The sequence below is a fragment of the Schistocerca piceifrons genome, chromosome X (genome assembly GCF_021461385.2).
Source record: "Schistocerca piceifrons isolate TAMUIC-IGC-003096 chromosome X, iqSchPice1.1, whole genome shotgun sequence".
NCBI classification, from domain to species: Eukaryota; Metazoa; Arthropoda; class Insecta; order Orthoptera; family Acrididae; genus Schistocerca; species Schistocerca piceifrons.
In genome coordinates, this window is record NC_060149.1 from 948,596,968 (window position 1) to 948,624,439 (window position 27,472).

General features: G+C 38.1%; 1 pseudogene; it reads right to left on the reverse strand.

Moving 5' to 3' along the window:
• Positions 1-232: 232 nt before the first annotated feature.
• LOC124721973 lies at positions 233-27,259 on the reverse strand (annotated as a pseudogene).
• Between the last annotated feature and the right edge of the window lie 213 nt (positions 27,260-27,472).

A 27,472-nucleotide genomic window follows, 5' to 3' on the forward strand; every position in this document is an offset into this window, starting at 1 on the left:
CCTTAATTCGCCGACAGATAGTGCTTAGCTCTGCCTTTTGTCGTTGCAGAGTTTTAAATTCCTAAAGTTGTGGTATTCTTTTTGAATCACCCTGTATAATTAAGGAGAGGTCTTATTAAAATACAACAGCTTAAATGGAAAAAATATCACCTTCATTCATTATGAAGGTTGTCGTAATGTCAGAGACATTTTGAATGTATCACACATATGTAAATTTAATTACCTGAGCAGATCAGTATCCTTCATCACTCCAAGTAATGTTGTAAACAGGATATGCAGTCTTCAGAATTTCTACAGTCTTGCTGTGGTCTGCCTTCCCAAACCCCTGAAATGAAGCAGTCCTTGGGTATTTTAAAACTAAAGTACAATTAAACAGTGTGCTACATATCACAATAATAATTAAACACTAAAACAAGAACTCTTAACTACAACTACATCATAAGTAAACAATGTGCTTGTACGTACACTAAAACTGCATCTAATACAGAGCACATGAAACCGTAAAGCAATCTGAAATTTTCTACACCACACATCACAACACAAAAGCAGCAGAAAAAGGGAGTGTGTAAAGACCTTCAGAACAGATGTGCAAGATGCAGCATCAGAATTAATTTTTCTATTGATGGGTCTGGCATTGTACACAACACTGAAACACAAGCAGCAGTAACCGTGCAAAAAAATTAAACACGTACCTACAATCTGCAACTGTATTAACTGTGTTAAATGAAACAGATAGGTCACAAAATGTGTGAAACACAGTCTGAAAAATATAAAATAGGTGTGAGGGGTACAGAGGAATCATTTGGTCTGCTGCAAGTGCAAGGAATTGTTGATTTGAGTAATTATGACAACTGTCCTGGCAACTAGAAAAAGTCTTGTAAAAACACCAGGCTCACCACAATTCATGTGCTGCCGTAACTATACTCAATCAAAAGATACAGAAGCTGATAATAATAATAATAATAATAATAATAATAATAATAATGTCATAAAATTATGGGACAGACGATCCTCTCTCTCTCTCTCTCTCTCTCTCTCTCTCTCTCTCTCTCGCTACATATACAACTCTCTCTCGCTAAATATACAAGTGGAAGCAAGGATTGTGGCCTCAAAAGTAATCTGAAAGGTGTAAGAAAAAATCCTGAATCAGATTGAACAGCACAGTTGGTATCAGCATTGTCCACGGAAGGCAAGGTTTCAGGATGTAGTCCTGGCCCGGCACATAGTTTTAATTTGTCAGGAAGTTTCATAATCATGGCTGCTACCCAGAACAACAGTAGCCATTTCAACCAAAACACTTGTCCACAACACTACACCCAAATTATTGTACACGGTTGTAAGAAGCATGATGATGATTTACAGGTATTAACATCTGGTGACATTTACTTCTGACCATCTAACAAGGTATTCTATAATCTGTGCCATGTAACCAAAGCAGAAACTGCTTTCCCATGGAGGAGCTTGGCGTATAACATTCTTAAAAGCTTTAAAAATACTTGAATTATAGGGCACACAACGTATGAACAGAAACTTCACTGTTCTTAAAATATTTTTTGTTAACTGTGGTCTGCAGCTTATACGAATTGTAGAAATGACATCATGTAACACTTTAAGCTGTTGATAATTTTTTTTTACGATGCAACCAGTTTTGGTCAAAGACCATTTTCGAGCACGTGTTGTTCCCCACAGCATAGAAACAGGAAAAATTCAGGCAAAAAGGATATTTCAAAATTGTAGTAACAATACATACAATGCTTGTGGATATTTAATTTATATTTCTGACATTGTATTCTTTTGATATATATAGTTTTTGCTGGTAATCAAATTCTGTAAGTGTTGCTTGTATTGTTACTATAATTTTCAAACATTCTTTTCATCCCAAATTTTCCCGTATCCGCGCTGTATATACAACAGGTGCCTGGAAATGGTCTTCAACTGAAACCATTATGATCTTCAACTGAAACCAGTCACACAGTAAAAAATTAAGTTGAATAACAGCTCAAGATGACACATACTGTCATTTCTACAACTCACTGCTTTTGGTACTACCTGTGAGTAGCTGTACACTTTGATGACCTTGGCACTGGGGTCGTGCTGTATTCTGCCACCACCAGTGCACTCTGTATCAACGCCGAGGCCTTTCACCCTGTCCATCGTCTCATCGTAGACGTCCGAATGGAAGCCAACTCACTTGTATCCTCGCACCTAGTGACAGGAACCATAGTCAAACTTTGAACAAAATGTATCAAGAGTACTAAGCAAGAAGAAAACATAAAAGTTGCAACGTGAGTGGAAATAGTGGCATCAAAAATAATCTGAAAACGTAAAGGAGCTGTTGTTATATCCACTATCTATAGGAAACACACACAGGAGCTTCTGTTTCTTTCTTTTTTTTTCCATACCTACTGCAAATGCAAATGAAAGCTTTTGTATATTCGGACATGTGTTCTCTCGGAAAACACTGAACATAACGTAAATCATCTAGCTGACAAGGTAGTTGGCAACATCAGCACATGGCTTTTGGAGAACGGATTAATACTTCACTGCCAACAACTGAACTCTTGTAAAATAGAAATAGTCTTGTCCTGAGCTGGTCGAACTGACATTTTAAATTCTTAAGACTGAAGATAGATGAATAGCTCTCTCAGAAGTATCATGTTCAACACCTTAAGCAGAAAATGAACACTTCTGTCTTCACTATACACTATGTCTTGGACACAAACACAAAAGCTTGTTTATTTTTGCTCTGTTATCTCATATGGTGTTATAGTTTGGGCCAATTCTGTGCACTTGGCAAGAATATTCTCATCCCTGAAAAATGCAGTCAGCAAGCTCTGCAGTGCCAGCTTGTGAACATTCAGGGTTGCCGCAAGTTTCCCCAAGTGACGTTCCCCGATTTCCAGCAAGTTTTAGCATTTTTCCCTGACAAATTTCGAGGTCTCAAGGGCAAGTAAAGACAAGTTCACAAAAAAAAAAAAAAAAAAATATGTAAGGACTTCTGTATTTCTTCCCCTCATGAGCAAAAATCTTAAGTACTAATGTCAGCATCTTTTGTAATGAACAGTTTTTAGATGGAGAAAGAAAGACAATGGTATATAATATTCCATTAAGACCACTGATGTTATTTTATTTCAATAAAACTAAACATATTTGGTGACACAAATACGCATTTCCTTGGAGTCACAAGACAGATTTAAAATACCTACACTGATTTCAGAAATAACCTCAGAAAAAAGTAGGCCTATTGAAAGAAGTATATAAGGCAAGCCAAAATATACAGGTACATAGCATACAAACCGCCTGTGACTGCCACAAGTTGTTCTTTCTATCGCTGATACTTTCTAATATACAGGGTGTACATTACATCTGGGAACACTTTCAATTATTTATTGCACAAGAACCAAACATAGCACAGATATCACACATATGTCATTTTGAAGAGAAACCCTGAAAGTTCTTTTTCATGTATACCACCACAGCATACTTTGGTGATTTGCCAATAGCACCAGTCATAAATATGGCAAGTTCAGGTGCGGAGCGAACTTTCTGTGTGTTGGAGTTCGACAAAAAAAGTGTATTCTACAGCTGTTCAATGGATGTTTAGAACAAAGTACGGTAAGAAACCACCAACAAGGAAGGCACAACAAATTGATTATGACGGGTTGCTTGTGCCCAGCACAGAGAAGCAGATATCCCAGTGTGAGTGAAGTGAATTTGGATTGCATACGAGAGACATTCATAAGGAGTCCAAAGAAATTGGTGCGTCGTGCATCCCATGAACTCGAAATGGCTCCACTGACTGTGGCAAGTCATGCGACAGAAATTGTCTATGAAACCATTCAAATTGGAGCTAGGGTAGAAGGTCAATAACGACGACAAAGACAAGTGTTTTGAGTTTTGTTCACAGTTGCAACAATTGAATAAGGACGGGGATGGAATTTTGATCGTTTAAGTTTTAGCAATGAAGCCACTTTTGACACTAATGGGAAAGTGTACAGGCATAATTGTCGAATCTGGGGTACAAAGCATCCACACGAATGCATTGAATTTGGGTGTGATTCGCTAAATGTAAATGTTTTTTTGTGCTTTGTCGTGTCGAAAACTGTACGGGCCATTCTTCTCCGCCAAGAGCATTGTCACTGGATATTCCTACTCGGATATGTTGCAGCAATGGCTGATGCCTCAGATGCAATTGGGCTCTCCGTTCATCTTTTAGCAGGATGGGGCTCCACCCCATTTTCATCATGAAGTTTGTGGGTACCTGAATACGGAGCTGCCGCATCGATGAACTGGCCGTGCTACAGAAGGGAACAGCTGTTTCATGAAATGGCCTCCCTGATCACCAGATCTCACTCCGTGTGACTTTTTTTCTGTGGGGACACATTAAAGATCCGGTGTATGTATGGTCTCTACCACGTGATGTAGCGGAGCTCCGGGAGAGAATACAAGAAACAAATATCACAATTGACGATGCCATGCTGGGACAGGTATGACACGAATTCGATTACTGTATTGATGTCTGCCGGGTCACTCATGTTTCGCGTACTGAATGTTCGTAAAAAAAAAAAGATAAGTACATCCTGTATAAATTATTTTATAAGCCCCAAAATGTACTAGAATAAATAAAATGTTTATAAAACAATGTACCGCACAATGTACTTGCAGTGAGAAAGTCACAATTCCTGAACTCCATCGCCCGTGGCCTCTGGCCTGCCGAGGAGCACCACAGTCCTGAGTCCTCGGATAAATCACGAAAACCCACTGCATTATACCACACACAAACAGAGCCGGCCTGGGAGCAGATCGGCGAGACTAGATCCGATGGGCAGGGCTTGCACATTATTGGGAAAGATGGGCTTCAAATCGGCAGCCCCAATCCGTTAGAGAGACCCACAGAAATGGCCGGTGGTTTTGGCCCATCATGGAAGTCCATTCATGTGGCCAGCTTTACACAAGTCACTGACATTATGTTGACGAAATGAGATGGTGGTGATAAATCCATCAATTTGTGCAAATACTCACCGTAAAGATGATCGCTGAACCATGGACAGACACGTAGAAAAGACAATCACACTCTCACAACTAAATTTTCGGCCATAGCCTTTCTTACAAAATAACACACACACACACACACACACACACACACACACACACACACACACATTCACACAATCACTCAGACACAACTCGTGCACATATGACCGTTGTCTCCAGCCACTGGGTCAACAATCTCCAAGAATCATATCAAAACAAACCACCCCTCACGCCTCCCATTGGCAGCTACTAGGCTAGTGGCAAGAAGTGGTGGCAGCACTGACTGCAAGCTGAGGGGAGTGGTAGGAAGTGGAGAAGCGGTAAGAATGAGGGAGTAGGGAAGCGGTGCATGTATTAAGCTGCATCCAGCCAGCGACGATGCAGGAAATCCCAGTAAACAAACTGTTTCATCTACTGAGACAAAAAACAAGATTTCTCCAGGTTTTTTTTCCAAATTTCCCAGCAGGGCAGAAAAAAAGAGTGATACACGTAAGTATTCAAATCCACACACAAAGGTTACCTTGCGGTATGCTACAATTCTGCACAAGAGACCCTCACAATACATGAGAACTTCTCTATGCAACATGTAATTTATCCTAATTTCTCTTAATTTCATACTTTATTAATTCTGTAATTTTTTGTTTATAAATTTTATATTCAGCTTTCTGTAAACTAGGTACCACCTCATCCCACGAGCTTTGGCTCAAAATCTCAAGATACGCGATAAAAAAAATAAATGTCAATCCCAAAACCTCACACACCAATATAATGATCTGCATGCAATCATTCTGTTGATAATGGCACATTAAATTTGGAAAAAAAGAACTGATGCCCTTGATAATTCGAAGCTGTAATTTAAAGTCACGATTGTATGTATTATAGAACACTGTACAGGAAAAATGGAGTTGTAAATGTAGCTGTGTTTTAGTGAAAACGACGTTTTTTCAAATGATGGAGAACCAATGGAATACTTGTTGGTAACATCTGCTCTATACCATAAACCAGCACAGTACGGCACTTTATGAAGTTTAGTCAAAGGCCTGTTTTGTGAGATAATTTCTTTCTGGAAGTTGAATGCATTGCTTCCGTCACCAAAGCAGGCGTAAAAAAAAAATTTGCATTCAGCCCCCTCACATCATTACATCATCAGTGCAAACCAGACGATATTTCTCGTGTAAATCTACATGGCTATCTGGCAGTTCACACTTAAGGATACAGGGCATTATTCCAGCTCAATATGTTTATAATGTATATGTTTTAAGATTTTTTGTTGATATCAGGTAATAGAGCACACTTTCTAAACAAATTAGAAGTATTTTGAATATTTTTGAACCTGCTTAGAGTTATTTAAAAAAAGTAACAAGGAAATTCTTCCTCAAACTGAGGTACCATTTAATCCAATGTTATACATTTGAAGGAGACCAAATTTTTACCAGACATGCATGACATGGCTGAGATACTAGACCTATTTAATTCCACCTATTACGTATATTACAAGGATAAAAAAGTATCACATCTTACATTTTAATATTTATAATTTTTTCCAAATAAAAATGTTATTTTTTCTATGATTTAGCTGATTCTGCAATAAAGCTTAGGTCTACTACATAAGTATGGACTACCAAAAGTTACAGAAAAAATTAGAGCAATGCTTTATAAACTTTAGGAAATATTTGTACCTGAATTCTGAAGAAAACAACTAGCGGGAAATTGCGAATGAACATATGAGTCCAATTAAACTGTGCCTCAGAACATTCCTGAAGCATAGTCTACATCCTGCAGCCTTTCTTCATCTTCAAGCTTCCTCTTGGCATTCCTTTTAGCACTTCTTGCTTCTTTGGTAACTTGAAGAGCGAATCTTTCAGCTTCATGCACCCGTTGTCTGTCACACAGAAGAAATTGATCTTTCATATTAGAGCCACATTTTATGCCTAAATTTCTCAGGACTTCCTACCTTCCTATCACTCCATCATTGAAACATAGCACACCATCTAGTACACCATCTTTTAATGTATTTAGTCCTACAAAAACATTCTTGAGTAATCTTTACCGTATGGAATGGTTGAAACTTTCATTTGTTTTCTGAGTGCCCCCATGAAGACATTTACCGTATTTACTCGAATCTGAGCCGCACTTCTTTTCCGGTTTTTGTAATCCAAAAAACCGCCTGCGGCTTAGAATCGAGTGCAAAGTAAGCGGAAGTTCTGGAAAATGTTGGTAGGTGCCGCCACAACTAACTTCTGCTGTCGAATATATGTAGCGCTACACAGGCATGCTTTGCAGGCACAAAGATAAATACTGGCGCCAAACCCTCTGCATGAGTGCATTAAAAAAAAAAAAAAAAAAAGGGGGGGGTTGGCAGACAAGTTTTTCCTCCGTCTTGAGTTTCGACCACTGCATTTTCATACATTATCCAACGAAGTAAATACAAATTCCGTATTGTGCACCTTTGAATGTAGCAGCATTTCAATGCACTACGAAAATCCGACTGGGAAGACTGTTTGGGATGTTTGTCAATATGGCCAACTCTACATTCTGAATTTTTTCCTAACTGTGAGAAGAGATGGTTCCTTATAGAAACTTTTATGAATTGTGAATAGCATGCAGTATTCTCTTCACATAAGAATAATTAGAATATAAACATTTTGCGATGTATTCTTTCGTGTTTGCTGCTAACTCATTTAAATCCTGTCTGCCTAATAAACTATGAAACTAGAGTGAGACAACAGCAAACGCGGAAAAATATAGATATCATCCCATGTTTATATTTGTATTATTCTTATACCTAATAGTGATACAGTCAGAAATGAAGCACGGCAGTTGACTAGATTTTTAAATCTAAGATGACTAATTTCAGTGCAGAATGTAATGTACTAAAGAGGTGCCTGCAAAGATTTTCAAACGGAGAAAAATTTTCGCTAAACTCCCGTTCAGAATATCTTCTATCATACGCTGTCTATTATTTGGTTCTTGTTGATCATTCTCAAAGAAAGCAGGAGTGTAGGTAAAAGCAAATAGCAGTCTCTTGCCATTGTTTCGCTAACGAAGTACGCAAAAGAGGAAGGGTACCCGTATAATACGGACGGAGCGCCTGACGCATAGCAATGGCTACCTGGTAAAGCTTAACTACTGAGCTTACGACTCGAACCAAACTACTGTAGCTGTATCGTCATTCATTTGACCTAAATTGTGTCTCATATTACAATGGACCAAGTTTGTTTCGATTTGGAGGTGCGGCCTAAAACTTTTCTCTCCCCTTGAATTTCAAGTCTCAAATTTCAAGTGCGGCTTAGATTCGGGAAAATTTTTTTTCCTGGATTTCGAGTCTCATTTTTCAGGTGCGTCTTATATTCGAGTAAATGTGGTACTAAGCAAAACAGGGTCCACTCAGGTCTCTAAAAATTGGTTTTATTTCATTCATAACAGGCTCAAGAAGATAATGCTTATGATATTTTGATAGTATATTTGACCACTTTCCTTTGCTTTTTGGTAACCACACCTAAGAATCTGCTCCTTTAGGGCAAAGTCCATGAACAGTGTGGTCATCTGTGGACAACTTATGAAAGTAGGTGGCCCATACAGCTTTCCTCATTGCTGTATCATCATTCAGAGGTGCATTTTGTCTAATGGCCAGTCCTTAATACCTCTGAAGGAGGTCTATTTCAGTTTCTGTCAATCTGTCTCAGCCAGACAGAGATTTTCAATCAGATAGCAATTTTCCTTTCATTTCTCTTCTTAGCTTCCTTAATCTAGCACCCATCTCCTTTTGCACATGTCCACAACACTCCAGTTTTGTTACGAAGCTATCACCATAAACATTGAACTCATTAATTTTATTGAAAGCTTTAGAGTACCCATCACCTAGGTACTTTGTATATCTAACGTTATAAACGGGCACTGACCTCTGAAATAATTTTAGAGCTCCATCACACTCCATACCTCTACTGTAACCATCATAATTATTATAACACTGATGTTCAATATGTCCTTCAGTGTTACTATGTCAGATGTGGCAATAATTAGATAAGCACTCAACATCAACAACTTTTCCATTCTCCACAGAAGTAGCACTTAAAACACCATTCAAGAACGATGTCCTCGATGTTGCCATGTCCCATCAAGTGCAACAGCAATGTCCCTTGTTTCACTAATATTAACAGTTTTTTCTACTGCACATTTCATAGATGCTTTAGACACAACCGTCAAGGCACCTAAAAGTATTCTTATGTACTTGCTGAACCTACTGGGAGGAGGAAGTTCAATCAAATGACAAAACGTTTGTGCAGCCCTTTCTTCCTTTTCCTATTGCACGCATTGCGTACACTAACCTCAAATTCACATCATATGAATTATGCACAATGTTCAAAGTCATTTTCGAGGTAGATTTATTGCAGGATCTACACAGACCAACTAATTTTGACGCTAAACCCTTCCTGCTACTTTGTTGTTCAGTTATTTCCAGACAGCCTACACCATCACATTGTTTACATTTTTCCACTTCCTTTATCAAAGAAGATAAGATACCCACACCAACAACAACAAATCCACTACAAACAGCATCATTTTTAACACAAAAATTTGAATCACCAGGAGGCGTGCCATGTGCGAATTTCTTCACTGAAGAACTGCCACGTAGATTACTTTCAACAGTGTGGCTTGTTTTGTTTGTGAACTGGTTACCACAGAATTTCCTGTTATTGAATTTCTTGATGTGTGGCACAATAAAAAATATGTATTTTCACAAATATATGTAGCGCTTGGGAAACAAACGTTTATTAACATGTGAACAAACTGCTTCAGAACACAAAAGTAAATACTTGCAAAGATAATCATTTACAGACGCTAGAAACCTGCACTGTTACCAACATATACAATGTATCATACATATAATCGCTGGAAACAGAAAGAAAGTGCACAGTTCTTTTCAAAATAATACTGGTTTCTGTAACAGAAATAAAGGGGGCATGGCAGTATACAAGGTGCGAATGTAAAGTAATGACACTGATGTGAAAAAAAATGTTGCTTACAGTTTTAGTCAATTTTCATGTTGTCTCCTTCAAAGTTCCCTTCTGATTGCACACACTTTTTTTAGCACTTCTGCCATTGATGGTAACATTTCTGGAACTCATCTTCTGTAATATCCTCCAAGACCTTCGTCACAGCTTTTGGGACATCTTGCGTTGTTTGAAAATGGTGTCCTTGACCGCCATTTTGATTCTTGGACAGAGAAAAAAGTTGCACGGAGCAATATTTGGTGAATAACGTGGCTCTGGCAGTACCGAAATTTGTTTTGAGGTAAAAAATTACTATACTGACAGAGCAGTATGGGATGGTGCATTATCGTGATGCAGAATCCAATTATCAGCAATGTTATTATTAGACAAACCGTTCCTCGATTGATATGCAGTTCTCCTGCAATCATTTTCATGGATAACCTTCTATCAGATTTTATGAGTTCATGCACCCTGGCCAAGTTGACATCCGTCCGTGAGGTTGACAGTCGTCCACTGCAGTCTTCATCTTCAACATTTGTTCTGCCTTCACTAAACATTTTATGCCAATCAAAAACTTGAGCTTTTGACATAACCTCCTCTCCAAAAGCCTTCTTAAGCTTACCGTAAGTTGTCATAACATTTTCACTCAATTTAACGCAAAAAGAAATGGCATACTGTTGCGCAATATTATGCAGTTCCATTTCTGTGATGAGAGACACTAACACGTGTTAACTTATTACAGCACAACTAATGACTGAGCAGTTGCTTCAACATGTCGCTTGAACTAGAAGCGGCTTATAGACCAAGGTCACAGATATTGTGCCTACGCAAGCCTGCAGGGGTGCCACATCTTGCAAAGAAAATCAGTCCCATTACTTTATTGTCACACCTCGTACATGACCGTAACTTTAAAATTTGGTATGTATAGGTCATTTTTCATTTCAAACTCTACAGTGTATATATCAATGTAATCAGGAAAGACTATAGAATTTAATAAAGTCATTTAAAAAATTTTGATTTTTCCACCATTTATAAGTATCCTGTATCCTTAAGTGTTCGGCAGAGGATTCATCGAAAAGCCTTCAGACTATTTCTGTAACATTCCACTCTTCAACAGCTTCTGTGGGAGCTCTGATTTCTCTTACTTTATCACGATAATAATTTCTCCTTATGTAGGTGGGTGCCAACAAAATATTTTGCCATTCAGAGGAAATTTCCTGAAAACATCTCATCATAACAAAAAACACCTTTGTTTTAATGACTGTCACCCCAACTTGTATATCATGTCAGGGTATATGCGGACAAGGAAAAAAAATTCCCGGATTTCTCAGTCAAAAATACACTTTCCCCCAAGTGAAAACATACTTTTTCCCTGTTAACTGACGGTATATTTTCTCTTGGAACTGTATAACTTATAAGTCCTTTGATTATGGTTTTATACACGGGCGTAGAATTTCCTGGCGCTTTAGGAAAAAAAAAAAAAGAAAACACGCATTTTGGAAAGATCTTCGATGTGCAGCAACATGTATGCTGCATATTTTTGTAATAGGAAAGTATAAACTCGAATTCCACCAAACACCGCATGTTACTTTCCAAAGCATTGAAATTGAGATTGGGATGCGCTTTTGTAAGTTAGTCATAGCTCATTTCATGCGATTTCGCCAGCGATCACAGCAGGTATTCAGAGCTTAGGACACGTGATGTAGTCAACCAACAGCAACATCACTGTTAAGTAGCGCGAACACACAAACAGAAAAAGTTAATGGCTCAAATTAATGTAAATAGTGTTGCTAAACGAAACGCAAAGCCTTCACATATAATATTGGTCTATCAGATTAATACGCTGCAAGAGAAGCTAAGCTTTCTCATAAAATGTTGGTCTTTTATGCGCGTATTACAATTTAAGATGTATCACACAAAGGTGCCAGTAAAATTTTTAATAACGACATAAATGTCTGATCTTCCAGGCTCAAAATTCATCTAAATGGCTCATCATCAAAGAGTTGATTTTTAAATGAGAGTCAAACACTTTGTGATTTAAGAACTTCATCGTACACTATCTCACATAGTTCTGGTGTAACTGCTAGAATGGTACTTTGATGGTAACGATTTTCAACCCACCATTCGAAATATTTTCCCACGACCTGTTAGAAATAGGTTCGTTTCTGCAGTTGCCAGAGAGCGCCAGATGACAGGCGTCACCGCGCAAGCGCAGCTACGATGTCGTAGGGAACCCGCATGTTCGTACGTGTGAAACATTAAAAGATCTTACATTATGTAAGAAACAAGACATCAGAGGATACTCCAAGGGAATTGGAATTTCGTGACCCATACTAAAATGTTCACATTTAAAGTGCAAATTTGTATGTCCAGAATCCCACGACCTGTTATTAAGCTTTTCTATGTGGTTTTTGGGATGTAAATTTTCTTGGAGTACCAGTACTGTCCTGTCTCATGTTTGGTTCTTTATTATGGCGTAATGCCAAATGTGCTAGAAGTTGAAAATGTGCACCTGAAATGCAGCAAACACAGTGTGTGGAATTAAACACTTTGTCTCAAATATATTGTCTGCCTTAGTGGAAAAGATTAATGAAAGAAAATTTCTTTGGCAAACCAACAAAAATAACTTCATTGTTCTAAACGGCAATTAACGCTTGACTGTCAGAAAGATGGAAATAAAGTAAAATCTGCAACTAATAACACAGTTTAGCCTTCCATTATTATGTGAATGTATTTTAATTCACTTGATAGCTCCCGGCCACAGAAATCTGTTTTGTCTTCATTTGATGTGGGAGCAGTAAATGAAGAGGAAACAACAAAAACACTAAATGTAAAAATGGGTCATGTGTAGACTACCCACTTCCCAACTGTAATTCAGACTGTTCTGTGCATCAGTCCCGAATCTAGGGGGAAAAAGGGATGGGTATACACTCGCACACACACACATATCCATCCACACATATACAGACACAAGCAGACATATTTAAAGACCTATTCTGTGGGGGTGTTGTGAGGGTGACATGGTATTAGAAGGTGGAAAGTGTAACATGAGGTTGAAATGAAAATGAAAGATAAAAATATATGGGGAGAGATAAAGGTGAACTAGAAAGCAACTGGAGATCTGGTATGAAAAAAGGCGAAAAAGTGTTGGTTAAGTTGATCCTGTGGTGAACTTGGGTTGGTAGACAGCGATGTGCATCAAGGTTAGGTGGTTGTGTTGCCGCTAAAACACGTTAAAGGACGCAGAAATTCGGGAAAATTTCGAAAAAACGTGTAATATGTCTGCTTGTGTCTGTATATGTGTGGATGGATATGCGTGTGTGTGCGCGCGCGACTATATACCCGTCCTTTTTCCCCCCCTAAGGTAAGTCTTGCCGCTCCCGGGATTGGAATGACTCCTTACCCTCTCCCTTAAAACCCACATCCTTTCGTCTTTCCCTCTTTCCTGATGAAGCAACAGTTTTTTGCGAAAGCTTGAATTTTGTGTGTATGTTTGTGTGTCTGTCGACCTGCCAGCACTTTCATTTGGTAAGTCACATCATCTTTGTTTATATATATATATATATATATATATATATATATATATATATATATATATATAATTTCCAAAAATATGTTCATTTTGTAGTGCACGTCTTTCTGAAGGGTCTGATGCATGCAACATGTGTGTTTGAGGAAATGTAAGACATGTCATAAGTGTGCCAAAGTGCAGTGTCTCGTCTCCTCATACAGCATTCTCCTATCGCACGTCACTGTACTTCGCTCTGTGGAATTAAAATGTGTATATTTTGTAATGGATGCCATCAAACCATATTCAGGACAGTGGAAATTAAAATGTCCTGTGGTGCCCCTCCTGTTTACAGTTGGCCGGTTTGACATTCTGTCCCTCTTTTTTTTAAAAAAAGAACTCTTCAGAAAATGTGCACTCTTTGTTCCCTATCAGCTAACAACTTGCGGCTTTGTGTGGCATAAAATTAAATATAGGATATATAAACCCAGTAAAGACATGAGACAAGCAAGACAATACATGTTTCTTCAATCCTTAGCTCCTAGAATTTTTTACCCTCTAATCTTGGTACAGCTTTACATGGAGTGCTTTCCTTCTGTGAAAGAATCTATTACCTCATCAAAGTTCGTCAAACATTTTGCTACACGATAAGTCGAAATGTCGTTGTCTAATACTGAAAAAGCTGTTAATACAAATAGGACCCAAGACTGGTGTTGTTTCCCGATCTGATTACACCTATTTTGTCACTGTCTGCTAGATAAAACAAAATAGGCCTTTCTAATATTACAACAATTGTAATACACACAAAATAAATGAGACTGTTTTGGCACAAACGGTCTGTTTTGTAAGGACAGAAAATAATTCACAAAGTACCAATATCAAATGCCTATTAGGCCAACTACAAGCAAAAAGCTTTACGTTAGGAAATAGTTTCACACTTCATTCATACACTCCAGTTCCTCAAGCACGAGATCGAAAAGTAGTAGTATGAAATTTTTATACGAACTTGGAATCGTCATATTGTTCCATAATTTGTGTGATGCCCCCATTTCTTCTCCTTCATCATTCTAACAAACAGTCTTGTTATCGCTAATTCTGTAACTATTCCTGCCAATGCCAAAGCTTATTTGCAGGTGAACTTCATTAACTCTACCAGACTCACCGGTTTAGCTATCCCGTGATTATTCTCCGGTTACGCGTTGTTACATGGTCGTACAACACATTTTCCGTGCTTCTTCCAGAACAGAACTTAAAGTAGCTGCTAGCTGGGGACTGTACAACTCGCCCTTACTAGTATAGCGATCTGCCCAAAAATTTTTTGTCAAAATTTCATTTTCTTGTATACACCGCAAAGGTAATACGTAATCATTCTTACGTATTATTCGTTTATTTCCACTCCTGTAGTCTGAATCTATGGATTCCGCTAGTAATTACAACAACGCTCATCATTCGCAAACACAATCAACCACACAATCAGACAGCAGTTGGTATTCATCCGTTCAGCCTTACTTCGCTCAACTCTGTCAGATTCCACTGACAGAGGAAACATGTACACTACGCACGCATTCACAAATCAACTTACGATTAATTCAAAATCAACTTAGAATGTGTTAAAAATGTTCAAAAACCGACAGGGATGAGTTTCAAAGTAATATGAATAATCGATAAACTAACGAACTAACGTGCGCTGGATGCGAGTCGCTTTGTGAAACAAGGTTTCCTCCCCCCCCCCTCAAGAATATGAATTTGCCCCGCCCCCCCTAGATTTGGACCTCCTGCGCATGTATAAATCTGGCAGCTTGGGCGCTCCAGTAAAATTTTTCCCGGTAGCATCTAGCTGCTTGCTGCGACTGCTTACACAGCCAACAATTTCTGTAGCCAGAAGCGGGAGAAGGTACTACTCAACTGTGCATGAGCATGATCGAGCTCGTAACTGCTAAAATGAATTTAATGTAAACAGTTGTGACGTCACGCTCAGCGGAGGCAATTTGCTGTTACGAAGCATTGCACAGTCTTCCTAAAGCCTTTGACACATTTTACTGTTGGCGGACACTTGTATGAGCACTGTTTTGTTGCTGTATATGGTGCATTTTCCTTGAAATTTAAGTTTTATTTTCGTTTTTTCTCTTGTTCATGTTTTATTGCTGCAGTATTGAGACACAGTAATATCCTTTGTTAGAGTATCGGTTCTTACCAATCAAAATTACAAAAATTTAACTGAAAACAAAAACAATGAAAAATTTCCCGGGTTTTTCCCCAGATCTTCCGGGTCGTATACACCCTGCATGTCCATGGCGCACTCCCCCTTCTTAGCTATAAAACAACATAAGTTGCTCTTCTTTGAATGCTTTTTTATGTCCTCTGTCAACACTATCTGGCAAAGATACCATAGCACACAGGGCCATAACTGTAGTTCAACAGTGTTTCAGTGAAAATCTTTTGTGCGTTTTCAGTTGTATCGCCATCCACCATCTCACTTCCAATTTAACAGTAAACACTGAAACACTATGTTATGCAGATAACAACCAACCTTAGGCTACAATTCCCCATTGCAAGTCACCGACATCAGAAGAAAAATTCAACTGAGAAAATTGAAAAATGATGCTAACGACTGTCTCTCAAATAATAATGTATCACAAAGTTGACCAAATATTAGTTTACCAGTTACTGACCACTAATTTGCTCGGTTCTTTGCCATCAGGACCCTCTGGACCAAAGACACGTATTAGAACATACGTAAATGTTCCTTCTGGGTCGATATCCACATCAGGAACAGCGGCAAGCTTCTCTGCTGCTGTCATTAGTGTCCTGTTAAACAGATGTTAAAATTATTCCAGAAATATTTATATACAACAGGTGAGAGAAGAATAGTGCTGCAGTCACAATGTAAACAATACAATTCTGCATCTAGGATTTATACTGGAAACAATGTTTCCTTCAGAGAAATAATGATCTAATATTTGGATTTTTAAACGTGTGCCTATTAAGTAAATACAAGTATTCCGTGGAAGATCGTACACCATCCAAACCATAAAACTATCAATTAATTGTATCCAAAGGGAAACATACTTGAGAAAGCCATAAAATTACAAAGAGAGACAACTGCATTCTCGTAGAAAGAATTCGCTGGGTGAATTCCTTTATGTTTGGTGGACTCAAAAATATCTTTTAAAAACATTTATTGGTTATCGTTTAGAAAGAGCAGCCATTTTTGTTTCAGGCTTTCTTACACTTTTATAAGCGTCTGTGGTTTTTTAAATTATTCAGTAATGGATTGCCCCAGACCTTTCATATAAGAGGTATTTATTTCAGCAGACACTGGACTATAAATTAAAACCATGATCACCCTGCTGAATGTATTAGGGAATACACTTTTAATGTCTCAAAGTTGTTGGTTGTAAATTTAAAAAACCCATTTTTAATACTATCTTTCCAAAGAGTAGTTTCTTAGCCTTAATACATTTTGTGGTATTACACTACTCAGTACAGATACCTTTTTTTTTTTAGAGAAACAATTATGACAAGCTTATACTTAGAAACACTTTAAAAACAAATCTTTTGAATTTTTTCATTCTTTGGTCTGCAAATCTTTGTTAATGGACCAGATATAAATCTGAAAATTACACATTTAATAGACCTTTATGATATCAAACTTCTGTATAAATTTCAACCTTGAGATTCCATGGACAAAAAAAATTTCAGATATGAGTCAGAAATATGTTTCTTACTGTTTGCAATATCTGGGCTGATGGAAACAGTGTATAAATTACATAATTTAAAAATATCTAGGATAACTCTTTAAAAAATGAGACAATTCATTACATTATCACGTTCTCAACTTGTTTGTTTTTGCTACGTTGTTTATTGAACAACAGAGATATTTCTTCACTCATGTTGGGCACAGAGTTAAATGTTCGCCTAGTCACAGTCATAGATTCCAGGGGAGAAGACAACTCCTTTAATGCATTTTTAACGGGCCTCTCGTGTTGATCCTTTTCAAATTTTTTAAATGGGGTTCTTGGTGCTGGTAAAATGTAACATCCACATCTTGGTTTTGACGAGCAATGTTACCAACTTTGGCAATCCACCACTGTTCGTCATAGACACAAGCCACTATGTCCTCACTTTGAAGTGTCAGTGGTACAAGTTTTCCACAGTGATGACATTCACTATCACAGGATGTTGATGTGAACTTACAGTTGAGCAAGTTGTATGACTGAGGTGTAAAACAATGAAAAGATCGGGTGCCTTTAATCTTCTGACAAGTTTTGAATCTTTCCTCCAAGACATTGGCATAGAGTTCTCATATTTCCTCACATTTAATGAAACATACGTAATCCCTTTTACCTATTCTTTACAGAATTTGAGCACAGTTCGTCGTACTTGATTTAGGGAATTATGAGACTGAGTTGTGAAGCACAGATCTGGGGTATAGCCTTGGGACCAGCGAGCTGAGTGGAAGGTAGGCAGATCTTTAGCATCGTAAATTAAATTCAGGTTTTCAGTTCCCATCCAGTCCTCAAGCGCTTCACCGTTGAGGTCATTCTCCATATATCCCCACAGGTGATGATGACTGTTGAAATCACCGAGGTATATAGTTGGATGTTGCAGAGACGGTAGAACGGGATTAGGCCAATTAGTCCCTGGGGGTTTGTACACGTTAACTATCGTTAGGTTTTCAATTTTAACAGCAGTTGTAAAAATGTCATTTTCAGAATTTTCTGACAGCAGCTGGTAGTTTGTTATGTGATTCTTGACGTAAGTTGCAAGGCCATAATTTTGATGGTGATTAGAGGCTATCAGTTTAAAGCCCGGTATTTTCCCCCTACTCTGTAGCTGTGGTTCATCAGCTGTGTGCGTTTCTTGAAGTGCGATGATATCAACTGCATATTTCTGTGTGAGCCTGGAAAGATACTCACATTTTGCTCGACTTATCCCTTCGATATTCAGTTGACAGATGCGCAGAGATGGTCCAATTCTACGAGCTTGTGGGTCCTGAATAGGACCGCACCTGTCCTTCGTCATTCTTTGACCGAGAGGTCTTTTCAGACAGTTCGGTCTCATCTTATCGTTGTTGCTTTCTTAGCACCACCCAGGGGTCACGTGTAGGGTATTTAAAGGTTATACCTACGGACGTGAAGCAACGCAGACCCCCAACGTCCTGAGATCTACAACATTAGCTCTGTCATATTCTGTTGCTGAATATTGCTGCCCAACCTGGATCAACAGTGTTCACACTAAGAAGATAGACGTGCAACTCAATCAAGCAATGCGATTAATCACAGGATGTATTCGGAGCACAAACACGCTGTGGCTGCCGGTTCTAAGCAATATCCCACCTCCAGCCCTAAGAAGATCAGAAGCTCTCCTAAAGACGTGGAAAAACATTCAGCAGAACCCCCAGCTCCCCATCCATCAAGATATTGTACAAGGAACACACCAACGCTTGAAATCGAGGAAACCACCATGGCGCACAGCACTCGACCTTGAAGGATCTGCTTTCAACATTAACAATTCATGGAAACTCCAGTGGGATCAGTCTTCAGTAGCCAATAAACATCTAGTCGAGGACCCTTCCAAGCAGACGCAAGGATTTGATCTTCCAAGGCGTCAGTGGAGGATCATTAACCGCATTCGAACTGGACAAGGCAGATGTGGCTATCTACTGCACAAATGGGGATGGGTTGGCTCTGCAAATTGTGACTGTGGTGCCCCCTCACAGACGATTCATCACATTGTTGCTGACTGCCCTCATCGTACTTTCAGAGGAACTTTAATGGACATTCATCGTACATCGGATGAAGCAGTCAAGTGGATTGAAGGACTAGACATAGAGCTGTAAAATTGTACGAACTTGTGATTGTACATTTTAGTCCTGAAAATATTGTATATAAATGTAAATCAATGTACACATCATACGATAAATAAAAATAAAATACAGAATTTGAAAATTTCTTGACGTGTCCAGATTTGGTTCTCATAGGTCCGTTGCAGACTAACTTTTGTGACAGCTCGCTTTGTTGTACCCTTTATGCCATCACACTCATTCTTCCCAGGACATGATGCAAAAAAGTGCTACTCTGCACCGAGCCAACAGTCTTTTTTTCTTTGAGAAAGGAGATATTAATATTTGTTTGCTTTTATATTGGCTTGCAGCACCATCAGAGAAGTTCATCAGTTTGTTTATGGAACTGTCATGCTGTTTTACGTAGTTTGTTAACTGCAGGTGAAAAGCATGCACTGCTGTAGCTTTGTGCTCAAAGTAATCATTTGCAACACAAAAAGTATGACTCTAGTCTATCTGCATCTTTATAACAGAACACAAATGGACAAACTGTGGCCTGTTTGTTTACCCAGTGGCGCCCTTGTATTTCACTTGAACAACAAAGGAATAGTTTTCTGAAAAGTCAGCAAGAACTATACATTCATCAACTGCCAAGGTTTGCTTTTGCCCTTCAGAAATTTATCCTGACTTTGGCAATTAAATGACACACTATTGAGTTTTCAAGGTTAGTAACCAACACTTAGAAAAACTATTCTCGTTATTTTGAGACTCCATTGTTCAACTGCACACTTCAAGGGCTCATTATGAACTAAGTGTGAGTGAACAGATGTTGGTGGAAGGGGGATGACAACACACAGATTTGTACAGGCTTGTCTACATGGATACTCTGCAAATCACATTTAAGTGCCTAGCAGATGGTTCATCGAACCACCTTCGCAGTTCTCTATTATTCCAATCTCGTATAGAGCGCAGAAAGAAGGAACACCTATATCTTTCCATTCGAGCTCTGATTTCCCTTATTCTATTGTGGTGATCGTTTCTCCCTATGTAGGTCAGTGTCAACAAAATATTTTCACATTCAGAGGAGAAAGTTGGTGATTGGAATTTTATGAGAAGATTCTGTTGCAACAAAAAATGCCTTCCTTTTAATGATGTCCAGCCCAAATCCATTATCATTTCTGTGACGCTCTCTCTCATATTTCGCAATAATACAAAATGTGCTGCCCTTCTTTGAACTTTTTCAATATACTTCTGTCAGTCCTATGTGGCAAGGATCCCACACCGCGGAACAGAATTCTAAAAGAGGACGGACAAGCGTAGTGTAGGCAATCTCCTTAGTACTGCCAATAAATTGCAGTCTTTGGTTAGCCTTCCCCACAATATTTTATGTTTGTTACTTCCAATTTAAGTTTGATATCATGAAGATCCATTAAGTGTGTAATTTTCAGACTTTTATCTGCTCTCCTTACAAAGATATTGTAGGTCAAAGAATGAAAAAATTCAAAAAATCAATTTTTTAAAATAGTGTACATTTTGTGTAAGCTTCTCACTATAAGAAGTAGTTATACTGTATAGTGTAATGGCACAATAAATATTAAGGCTGAGAAATTACTCTTACTTTGGAAAAATACAATTAGGATTGATAAAAAATCTACTCACCAAGTGGCAGCAGAACTCGCACATAAAAGACGGAAGAGGGGTGAAGGAAGAGAACTGGAGAGGTCTAGGAAAATTGGTAGATATCGGGAAAGTCACCCAGAACAGCGGGTCAGAGGAGACTTACCGTAAGTAATGTCTTTCCTTCTCATCCCGTACGGTAAGTCTCCTCTGACCCGCGGTTCTGGGTGACTTAACCAATATCTACCCCTTTTCCTAGACCTCTCCAGTCTTTCTCCTTCACTCGATTACTTCCCCTTCCACCCTTCTGCCTGAAGAAGGAGCCACTGGCTCCAAAAGCTTGCCAATTACAGCTGTCTTTTATGTATGTGTTCTGCCGCTGCTTGATGAGTAGAATTTTTATCTATCCAATTAAACAGTTTAAAGAATACGCTTTTTAGCTTGCAATCAACAAGTTTGAGCCATTAAAAGTAGGGCCTATATTAAGGAATACATTCAGCATGGTTATCATGGTTTTTAATTTATAGTCCAGTTAATGATTCTTCAACTCAGTACTGAATAATTTAAAAAAAAAAAAAAAAAAAGAAAAGAAAAACAGATGCCTGTAAAAGCAAAAAATAGCCACTGTTTCTAAATGTTGAGAATAAAATTTTTTAAAAAATGTCTTTAAACCCATTAAACATTCGGGAATTCATCCAGCAAATATCAATTTTTTTCTGAAATGACCGAGCGACTAGTTAGTTTTTTCCCTGGCCCACTAGTCCTAGCTTACATAACAGAAATTTTGATTTTTATCAATACCAACCGTCTGCTTTCACCTATCACATAATCAAAATGCTGGACATAAATCACTCATCGAAATCAGCCACACACTGCAACGACAATTTTATCTATTCTCATAATGAAACAATCATAGGTTCCCCAACTTGCATTTAAAAATAATGCAGAAGCAATATAAATATGGAAAAAATGACATACTGTTTAAGAGATAAGGGATCTAAAATTATTTTATATATTTTTTGACATAATCTCACAAGCATTTCACAACGCTGTATCCAATTTTGACAAGCCAGCTAGAGCCTTTAGGGTAAAGGCACATACTGGTTTCCATTCTGTTCTCAACAACATTGAACACAACAGAAACTAATCTCTGTCTACCGTCAGCTTCAGCATATGCCTTTCGTCTGAAGACTACCACTGACTGGTTGAAACTAATTACGGCATTGTGAAACGACCCATGTGTTTGTGTGGAAGTTTTGTGCATGGATATCACAAACACCACATCATCAGTAGCATGCTACCAGTCAAAGGCAGTGTCAGTAGATCCAATCAAACCTTCGGAACTCGGCATTAGGGAAGCATCCGATTTAATCCATCTGCTTTGACCCATGACGTCATCCATATGACAGAAACGCCTACATCCAGAGTATACAAAATGTCGTCAATATTGTCACTATGTACACATGCCAACAAACCTGCAGGAAAATAGAAACAGTGAAATTAATCTTACTTCAATGATAAAATGAAACTACAGAACAACCGCAGGAAATAGGGGGTCTAGGGCAAGGACAACCTAATTTTAACAATACAAAACATCACATCACATCACCCCTAAAAAAGTCTCAACCTACGACATAATGCTACAGCCACAAAGCCAGCAGGAATCATACAGTTCACTCGACCTATATAGCTCAAACCAAGCCCACAATACCAAAAAACCAACATCTGCAATAACGAAAATGGCACTTACACAGTTTAGGGGGTACATGCGCTGATCATGAGAAAAATACCTATTTTTGAAGCAAACATATTTCTGAAGATATAAGCATATATATGCGCAGAGTACCAAAAAGAGTACTTAGTTTCATATGGAGGTGGGGGAAAAAAAAGATTAATTAACTGTCTGCTTTCACCAGCTTATTCATGTTGCTATGCCAATATGCTGCAGACATTTTAATATATTTCTTCACAGAGTTCTTTAGCCATAGGTAATGCTTACAGTTTCATACATCCTAACCATGATAGCTATTGTTGGCTTTGCATATTGTTGCATATGGTATATGTCCCTGTTGCTCACAGTTATGCATCTTGATCAGTGCGCCCAACAACCTATATTTTTCTGTTGAGGCTGTCCGTTTTGAAATATCGTATATTACTGCGTGTGCCAAAATGGCGAGAAATTTTCCAGATTTGAGCGACTTTGTAATGGAAGATTTATACTATGTTATGGAGAACACCCGAAGCTCAATACAATGGGCTAGGCAACAAGATCTTATGAAGAACGATATGGTGTGTGAAAATGGGTATTGTGTTGGATACAACGAGATGAAGCTGGAGAAAACTATAGGGAAAGATGGCGAAATTTGGAGCTGCTCCATTGGCAGGGACTGTAGAAAGAAATGTTCAATCAGGAAAATGTCATTTTTTGCTGGCAGTCATTTGGACATTTCTAAAATTTTGCAACTGTCTTACATGTGGGTTTTCGAACTCAATAGGCAAAAGTTCTTAATGAGGGAGCTCAAAATTGGGAGTGAGCACACTGTGGTCGATTGGTGCCAATTTTGTAGAGATATCTGCCATGAATATTTCTTAATTGAGCCAATAGTTTTGGGCGGCCCTGGCCATACTGTTGAAATAGACGAGAGCTGCTTCATCAGCACCATCGAAGTCATAGGTGCGGGAGCAATGGGTCTTTGGTGGTTATGACGTTGAGACAAAGCAAAGCTTTATGGTTGCTGTGCCACAACGTGATGCTACCCATTTGCTGCCAATTTTGCAACAGTATGTTTTGCTACTGGAACCACAGCAGTTTCTGATTTGTGGCAACTTACAACACCATAGATAACTTGGGCTACAATAATCTGGCTGTTAATCATTCGCTTTATTTTCTCGATCCCTTTACAAACGCAACCACAAATCACATCAAGTCAGTCTGGCAAAAAGGTAAAGAAAAAAATCCTATAAGGCCTTTCAGAACTCACCGTGCTATGCTGAATAACTACCTGGCGGAATTTCTCTGGCGTCAATGTTTTGGGAAAATCCATTCCACAATTTTGTTATTAATTCCACCTTTCTTGAAGAGAGAGAGAGAGAGGAAAAAAAAATTAAATTCCGTCCATACATATGCAATATGTCATTTTTGATACAAAAAAAAATTTTGAGACAGTTAACTGATTTTTTTTTTGCATCCAAATGAAAAATAAGTACTTTTTTGGTGAAGAGCGCGTCAGATATGACTGTAACACTCAAGTTTTGAAATAAAAAAATTTTTGGTATTCAGCGCATATATATGCTTATATCTTCAGAAATACGTGTTTCCTTCAAAAATAGGTACTTTTCTCGTGATCAGCGCATGTACTCCCTAGACTGCATAAGTGCCACGAAAAGCAGAATCAGATGTTTCCCTCGACCTATACAGCTGAAAGGAAGCCCAGACAGCAAGGAACCAATACAGCTGAAAGGAAGCCCAGATACCAAGGAACCAATAGCTACAACCCGAAGAGTGGAATCAGACATTTCCCTTGACCTATGTAGCTCAAATGCAGCTCTCAATACCTACCAGCAATAATAATAATAATAATAATAATTACGAAAACAATGTAAACTTCACACACCAACATAACTCAAAAAACACCACAAAAACCAAAACCTTCAACATATCGAAAACGCAAAAACTTGTATATACACCAGATTAATTAAAACCAACCAAAGTACGATAAATGTAAAACAGACAGAACATCAGAATTACTGCAGATTAAAACAAAAATAAAAGTTTATTACCAACAAAAGCGTGCAACAAAATCACCTAGGTTGACCGCCGCTACCAGTACGCGCGCACACACACACACACAAAACTAATAAAACCTAACAAAACGCCACACACATAAATAACCATCACTGAAAAATGAAGATTTCCAAATCCACATTGCAGCACTGGCTACCCAGACTCAAATAAACCCATGTTATCATAGTGATAATGAACGCAATATCACATGTTAAACTCAACAAACACAAACCAATTCAAAAACATACACACAACACCATTATCTCATGGATCAAAGGAGACAGGTGGAATAGAACACTTCCAATGGCCCCTTAACTTAGTTCCTACCTCACGCAGACAGACAGGATGTGAGGACAAGAACGAATAGTTCTGAAAAATAAGATTAGTGTTTCACTTTTAAAAGTGTTAATCAGCAGTAGGGCCTCCTGGGATCTTGCTTCCTTGACTATCAGTAGTGACCAGCCACACTGTTTCTTAATAAAACAATTCCTTAATAACTTCATTGTTTAATATTTGGATTCTTGCACTGATGTCACCTCACGTGTAAGATTGTTTCCCCATATTGTTATCTAGACAACAAACTTCAACTGTAAGACATGATATCACGGTACATAAAAAGATTTTTACATGTTAGTCTGAGAACGTGGACAGTGACTAAGAAGGCATACCCTAAAATTGCACTTACTTTAAGTTTTCAAAATGTCACAACCCCTTTCTTCTGTCATTTATCACTCTTTAACCTCTGGCAACAATCTGTTAATATAAAAACTGCACTGTTTTTAGAGTTCATGTTAAACCACAGACCTCTCTATAACTGACTGGTTGGAGAAAGGCAAGACAAAGAACTGGTTATGAACTGTTGTGTCCAAATCAATCTTTGAAATGCCAACAACAGGATTAGTTAAAAATGTGATACCAAGCTTATGAACGACAACACCCTTAACGTGGTGGAGATATAAGACACAGAACTGATCAGCTGCTCACATAACTAATAACACGAAAACGTTAGCGAAATAAAATGCTAGAGACTAACAGGATCTCTGTGAGAAAAGGTAGTTTTGGGCCCATGATGTTCTTTCTATTAGTCCTTCAAATATATTAAAAACTTGAAAATACCAGACCACAATTCGAAAATGGAGCCTCACATAGGTACTTAAATGTATCTACGGAATGACCTACCTTAAATGTATCTGTGGAATGACCTACCAACCCAACCTATCCTAGATATATGTTTACACTAGTCTACAGATCAGCCTGTCAATGTAAATGAACACATATATACATCTTGTATGCCACAAGCATTCCCCCAGTCGAACACCATCTCCAGTAGGCCTAGACTTAAGGTACACCTAGCAAACAATACAGTCTAAGCTACCAGCCACAAAAAATAAACTTCATATTATGATCAAAACACACACTCAGAATATTTCACTGAAACAAACAAAATATCATAGATGCCATATGACATCACAGTTCATATAGGCTACCTATGGCTCATGTTGTTCACTGGACTCCAAACACGTTTATTTTTTCACACACAAGCATTTATTGCTTAGTCCAGTTTCTTGAATAAGTATCATGAGGCTATCATGGTTAAGTTTGTCAAATTAACTCCCAAAAACATCTTTTTGATAGCAATATTCTTGAATACTGGTTGTTTCTCAGATTCCACACCCCCTTCAGAATACCAGCTTGGTGCTTTATGGGGTTTAGATATTAGCTACACAGTCATAGTTACGCTACCAAGACCTTACCAATGATTTACGCTACAATTAAAACAAAACTTATTCACAATTCCAATTACAATAGCTACACATTTCATGTACCGGTATTCGTAAATACAGATCTTTACATACTTGGTTTAGGTGAAATAATCCCAATGCGTCACAATTATTTCGATGTGAGCAATGAAACTTCACGTAAAACATGACTGCGATACAATGCGTAATAAAATAAATATACTGAGGTCTAGAAATAAGCATGATTACACATAAAAGGGATGATTAATACAGTTCAATATTAAAAAATCCGTATTCTACAAAACCATAGTCCTACAGAACTGGAGGGGTGCGACGGTAATGGTTTTATTTAATCAGTGAAATTACATACCAGTACTGGATGTTAGTAATGCTCCAAAACATCAGACAGTATATATAATAATGGTATGAGACAACGAAGGGAGATTATTTTAGGACGTATTTTCATCAATTTTGAGATGTTATGACTCGTAATAGCCCTGGAGACGTCTTTTACAACAATCGAATAATTTGTAGCAGAACACCGATAAAAATAACTGCTAACAACTAGCAAGTAATCGCGCAACGCGCAACCAAACTTCGAACACACAAATAACTTCTCAACCCGATACGATTACATGACAATGGACACCATACGCATACTCAAAATAACAAACCTAGATAAACACAGCACTGGATTTCGTACGCCTCCAAACAAACTGCTTTTCAGAGATTGTATTTTAATAAATGAAGACATACCGGAGCAGTGGATTTTAATAATACCGACAACCAAAGACAACAAAGCAACAGAACTGCGCACTAGAACAAGTCAGTTTATTTGATTAATTTAAAATGTGAAGGAAAAAGCAGAGTTGTTATTTGCTGACATGAATCCATAGATTTTTAGATTAAAGTACTGACTTCGAAAGTGGGGGCATTTGATGACAGAATTAAAAATCATTATTGACAAAGCCAATCCAATCCAATAGAGACCGTAGATCTTACACTAATAAC